Source organism: Haliotis rubra, unplaced genomic scaffold (assembly GCF_003918875.1).
Source record: "Haliotis rubra isolate DU_JTF1 unplaced genomic scaffold, ASM391887v1 Scf258, whole genome shotgun sequence".
Lineage (NCBI taxonomy): Eukaryota > Metazoa > Mollusca > Gastropoda > Lepetellida > Haliotidae > Haliotis > Haliotis rubra.
This window is the reverse complement of record NW_025766647.1, coordinates 365,921-372,286: the sequence shown is the minus strand read 5'-3', so window position 1 is coordinate 372,286 and position 6,366 is coordinate 365,921. Positions and strand designations below refer to the sequence as shown.

Sequence of the window (6,366 nt, the reverse complement as noted above, 5' to 3'; positions counted from 1 at the left end):
AGATTTTAAAAATGACAACGTGTACTTCTCATGGTGATTTTATGTTCGCTTCATATATAGCCTTCATTCATGTCATATACATGAACCTCATTCAGAGATACGGCTTGACAACAGTAAAATGAACTTTGTGTGTTTCCTCACCCTCCAACAGATGTCTTGATCAAAACTGAGTCAGGTATTGGTCAAACATTCGTGTATACGGCGTCGACGTGGATGGAGGCCGTTGATGTCGAAGTACACGTCTCCCGGTCAGGTATCTGACGTGCCTTATAGGGAGGACATAGGGGAGATAGGGGGGTCATCAATTTTGTACACATATACTAGGGAGGGTCATCAACATTGTGCACTATAATATTTAAAAATTATGCTTAAAAAATATGGGAAGGGGAGGGGTGTTCACTGAATATGTACATGACACGCAAGGGGGGTAACTTAATTTGTACATAAATTTAGGTGGGAGCATCCCACAGATGTTCGATCGGGTTTAAGTCCGGTGATCTTGAGGGCCAGGGGAGCACATTGATGTTGTGGTTCTGGAAGAAGTCTCTAGTCTGACGTGCTGTGTGGGGCCTGGCATTGTCCTGTTGAAACAACTCCCTGTGGCGATCAATGATTGGAAGGAGTTGTGGGCGTAGGATTTCGTCACAGTACCGTTGAGCTGTAGGAAATAAATACCGGTCATTAGTATATCAGTCTAACAGTCAGAAGAGAATGCCGAGTCAACGCCGCACGTCTAGTTTGATTCATATTTTGAAAACACCTCATACACTGAGGCGCTTGAACGATGAGAAACGCCGAATTTTCCTCTACGTGAGAGGAGTTGTGAAACTGGGACCCCCTGGACGGACATCGTTAAAGGCAGTGGATAAAACATAGACTATAGATAACCATTCAACCTTAAAACAGCATAGGAAAGGTGAACTGAATATTCAACAGTGCGAAATGTGTTTCAAAACATGGACTTGCTGTTTAAACAATAGCGCCTCGAAGCAGCAGCAGGTGTATAGAGTGACTGAACTGTTGACTTTAATGTTTCCAGAGTGAATCATATTGTCCATTCGTATATCACAGCTTTGTATCGAACCGATTGACTTGAATCAATAAATGATATGAATGAATTGCTTGTTTTGTCGGGGTTTTTTTTGTGCATACTTAGAATCCATATATTGCGCTAAATCCACACCGATATAATCCTTATATACCTCGATGATAATATATGTGTAGTCCCTAGACAGACATCGATACACACTCCCATCCATAGCAATACATCTAAAAAGTAATGCCATCATTTAAATTGTGAGTTTAAACGCGTATTTTTACATGGATTTACCTTTACAAGGATGAGTGCATTCCGAACAAACGCTACACCTTCCTGTTATCAATGTGTAACTGTTTACAGTTGGATGGTCTGAAAATACCCAGAGTTATGTTGACCCTAGACATGTGTGCGGGCGAGTTCATTCATCAGAAATCTGTTACTTACGATGTGTTTATAAATACGAACTGCTAGCCACACTCATAGTAATGTTTCATGCCGTGGTTAGAACCGTAATGGATCTATTGAAAGGTGTCATACATTCATGTTCAGATATATGCATGAAATCTACACGCACATACATACCTACATGACCGCAATTTCATTCAAATGTGTGAAATATACCGATTACATTTCTCTGATGTAATACTTCTGTTACAGACAGCTGTCCTGATGGTACATACGGCTACCAATGTCACTGTCTCTCTCTGATGTAATACTTCTGTTACAGACAGCTGTCCTGATGGTACATACGGATACAACTGTGGTTACACGTGTAACTGTGACCAGGACAAGTGTGACCCTACTTCCGGTTGCAGTCCGCCAAACTGTTCCCCAGGGTGGTCTGGTCCGACATGTCAGAAACGTATGTATCTACATCAGCAGTCAACTACTGACACGGTCACTACAGTGGAATACATCCGTGTCAAATCACAAACACATCTAACTTCCTCCAACAACTGATTCAGGTTCCATAGCATGCTTTTGATCTAAGGGGTCACATCCACCAGCAGTCTTCCTTATTAAAGGGTTAATCCTTGTGGCATCACTGTTATATTTTCGATGTCTTATGAATACGGATACGGATAATACTGATGCGTAATCTCTCCTCGGTCATTCACAGAAACAAATGATTATTGTTACCAGAAACCGTATTGTCAGTCTGAACAATCTGAGATCGATCCTCATGCTCTTGATCCCTGGATGTCTGGTTCAGACTCGATTATTTAGACAGCCGCCATATAGCTGGAATATTGCCGAGTGTGGCGTAAAACTTAACTCACTCACTCAGACACTTGCATTCAGTGTCAGCGTGGGTTCCTTTAAGGGAAGACAATATTTAATTGTGTACATAGAATATCTCACATATTGATCCCTGTCGTTTTCAGAAAACAAAAACAAAACATGCTGTTAGGTTATCTCTTTCATTTACATCGTGGTCGTGGGTTTGAATCCCACATTCGCCCTGTCTAGGTTTCTGGGTTTGTCAACATCTTGGTCATACTTGCGTGTTTCACCAATGTAGGAAATATCCTCTGGCTGTACTTCGGGTCTTTCTCCCACTTAAAACGGACACGCCACGATATAACCTCTCACACCTACTGAACTACTGAAACCACTCACACCCACTGATGTTCAAGACATAGGAATGTTGTTCTCAATATGTGTGATATCGAGACAAGATTATAAATTTTCAGATTTGTTCAGATTCTGAGGCATTATCATGATGATGTCATACATACTATATATTGGGGAGTTGACAATATCATGATGATGTCATACATACTATATATTGGGGAGTTGACAATATCATGATGATGTCATACATACTATATATTGGGGAGTTGACAATATCATGATGATGTCATACATACTATATATTGGGGAGTTGACAATATCATGATGATGTCATACATACTATATATTGGGAGTTGACAATATCATGATGATGTCATACATACTATATATTGGGAGTTGACAATATCATGATGATGTCATACATACTATATATTGGGGAGTTGACAATATCATGATGATGTCATACATACTATATATTGGGGAGTTGACAATATCATGATGATGTCATACATACTATATATTGGGGAGTTGTGGTCATACACTACTACTGTTCAAGGAGTAACCCACACATCTGTCTCAGATGCCTACACGTGATGTCTCATCCTTCAGATAACCAGCGTTCCTTTATCTCACAGAGGTTACTTTCAACTGATGCACACATTGTCATTTTTGTTCAGATTTGGGAAAGAGAGTAGCAAGACACAATGTGTTCTTTACTACTGTTTCCAATATCTGCCTGGCTCATTATATTATAATATTACGGGACTTGATAGTAACCTTTTAAGGTTTATGTTTGGTCTGGGATACTCTTATACCTAGAATTTGTTGTCGGGAAAATAATTTTGGACCTTTAATGACGCAGTGAATCATCTATTCGTGGCCTGTCGTTATCTGGTGCATTTCATGAGTCTAATACATTTCATAACAAACCCTCGGATAAGAACCATGAATTAAGAATAACATATAAAGCTGACTGACAATGTATCATACAATATACAATTGCAAAGATTACACGGAAGTGAAGTGAGGGCACTTTACATAATATTGGAAACTACAAAGGACGTGATTTAGCGCAACTGAGAAAAATGCATACAAAATAATGAAATAACCTTTTTATATCAATAGTGAACGTGCATCATGTAACAAAGCAGAGTGAGTGAGTGAGTGAGTTAAAATTTTAAGTCAGTATTTCAGCCATATCGTGACTATGACAGTTGTAAATGTATACATTATACACTTATATACTTATATGTCTGAAAAGGACAGTAAAATAACTAGTCTATCAAAGATTTATACTTACAACTAGCATATGGCCATAAAACACTATTTCCATCTTTATCAGTACATTATAAAAATGAGCTATAGGCCGCCAACACCTGAAGGTAGATCACCATGCTAGGGACCATGGGGATTTACAGTGCTTTTGCTACCTTCATGGACCCTAGTTGTATTTACACCATCCCTTCAGTCACTGCTGATTTCGGACAAATATAACCATAAATTAAAAACACACATAATCTACGATTGAAAAGTTTTAAATTTACTTCGAATGTATTGGCACTTACGTACCCTCTCAGGAAGACAATAATTTTACGATACATTATCCTCCTTTGAGGATACAGGCATTAACAATCGCAGTACAGCCTGGTGGAATGCAACTTAGAATTTATGCACACATGGATACACAAATAGTCATAAGTTAAACTGCATGTTCAATGATATGACCACTTCTTTGTATCTAGACTACGGTAAATTAGTCAACCTTCGGCGGCTGACTTTTGTGGAAGCCCCGGTGGCTGAGCGGGTTAGGCGGCTGACTTTGTGTGCTGGCGATTAGGTGCCTGACTCTAAGGGTGTGAATTCGAATCCCGGATAGGCCTCAACCCAACAGAAGTACTAGAATTTGTACTTTACTGAGAAAGTGTAATCCCAAATATAACATATGTTACATTTGGCCACTTTCTAAAGAAAGTGTGTATTCAAATGTGACGCATTTAGAACTATGATGATGTGTCTTCATGATTTTAACTCGATAAAATATTGAAATATTGGACATTACTGATGTGAAATAAGTTTTAATTGCCACAGAAAATAAAACTTCCTGTCTTTAAGTCAATCTCTAAATAGGATGACTGCCTGTTTCATCATAAACTGTAGCAAGTATAGGTATACATCGTCCAACAGAGATGGAAATGAATGTACACTTGCTTGTAACATGGAGTCCTGGAGACAACATGTGCATATTTTGCATTAACATCATAAAAAGTATGCTTGGAAAGATATGTTGTGTTAAAATGTTGTGTTGAAGACATAAGATATATACAAGTTGAATTATTTTGGAAGACGTATGCCGTTGATACAGATAACGTTGCGAGGGGGAAACCTACATCATCCAGTGGAGAAGGTCCTTTCCCATCATCCCAAGCTACAGACGGAAACACTGCTGCAGACGGGTACATTGTCTGTTGTCTGGTGGCGAGTAGAGACAAGTGTTGGCGTGACAATCCCAGAACTGGTGGTTACACCGACAGACGGAAACACTGCTGCAGACGGGTACATTGTCTGTATAGAGACAAAGGGCAGCAATCCCAACTGGTGGCGAGTGGATCTCAATCACACAGTGTTGATACGTGACGTCACCATCTACTTCAGAACTGACTGTAAGTATAGTATCAATGACTGATTGGCATTAGTTACACTGTCTGTATAGAGACAAAGGGCAGCAATCCCAACTGGTGGCGAGTGGATCTCAATGACACAGTGTTGATACGTGACGTCACCATCTACTTCAGAACTGACTGTAAGTATAGTATTGACTGATTGGCATTAGTTACACTGTCTGTATAGAGACAAAGGGCAGCAATCCCAACTGGTGGCGAGTGGATCTCAATGACACAGTGTTGATACGTGACGTCACCATCTACTTCAGAACTGACTGTAAGTATAGTATCAATACTGATTGGCATTAGTTACACTGTCTGTATAGAGACAAAGGGCAGCAATCGCAACTGGTGGCGAGTGGATCTCAATGACACAGTGTTGATACGTGACGTCACCATCTACTTCAGAACGGACTGTAAGTATAGTATCATGACTGATTGTCATTAGTTACACTGTCTGTATAGAGACAAAGGGGGCAACAATCGCAACTGGTGGCGAGTGGATCTGAATGACACAGTGTTGATACATGACGTCACCATCTACTTCAGAACTGACTGTAAGTATAGTATCATGACTGATTGTCATTAGTTACACTGTCTGTATAGAGACAGATACCAGCAATCCCAACTGGTGGCGAGTGGATCTCAATGACACAGTGTTGATACGTGACGTCACCATCTACTTCAGAACTGACTGTAAGTATAGTATCAATACTGATTGTCATTAGTTACACTGTCTGTATAGAGACAGATACCCGCAATCCCAACTGGTGGCGAGTGGATCTCAATGACACAGTGTTGATACGTGACGTCACCATCTACTTCAGAACTGACTGTAAGTATAGTATCAATACTGATTGTCATTAGTTACACTGTCTGTATAGAGACAAAGGGCAGCAATCCCAACTGGTGGCGAGTGGATCTCAATGACACAGTGTTGATACATGACGTCACCATCTACTTCAGAACTGACTGTAAGTATAGTATCATGACTGATTGTCATTAGTTACACTGTCTGTATAGAGACAAAGGGCAGCAATCCCAACTGGTGGCGAGTGGATCTCAATGACACAGTGTTGATACGTGACGTCA

At 40.0% G+C, this 6,366-nt stretch overlaps 1 long non-coding RNA gene across 3 annotated transcripts; it reads left to right on the top strand.

Annotated features, from left to right (window-relative positions):
- The first annotated feature begins 1,744 nt into the window (after positions 1-1,744).
- Positions 1,745-6,034, top strand: LOC124279868. 3 transcript variants are annotated; one of them, XR_006899504.1, is made up of 3 exons: positions 1,745-1,901; positions 4,977-5,067; positions 6,003-6,034. It is a non-coding gene; the product is annotated as an uncharacterized LOC124279868 (long non-coding RNA). The 3 variants fall into 3 exon arrangements; XR_006899505.1 differs by lacking the exon at positions 6,003-6,034 and adding an exon at positions 5,864-5,898; XR_006899503.1 differs by lacking the exon at positions 6,003-6,034 and adding an exon at positions 5,308-5,371.
- The last annotated feature ends 332 nt before the right edge of the window (positions 6,035-6,366 follow it).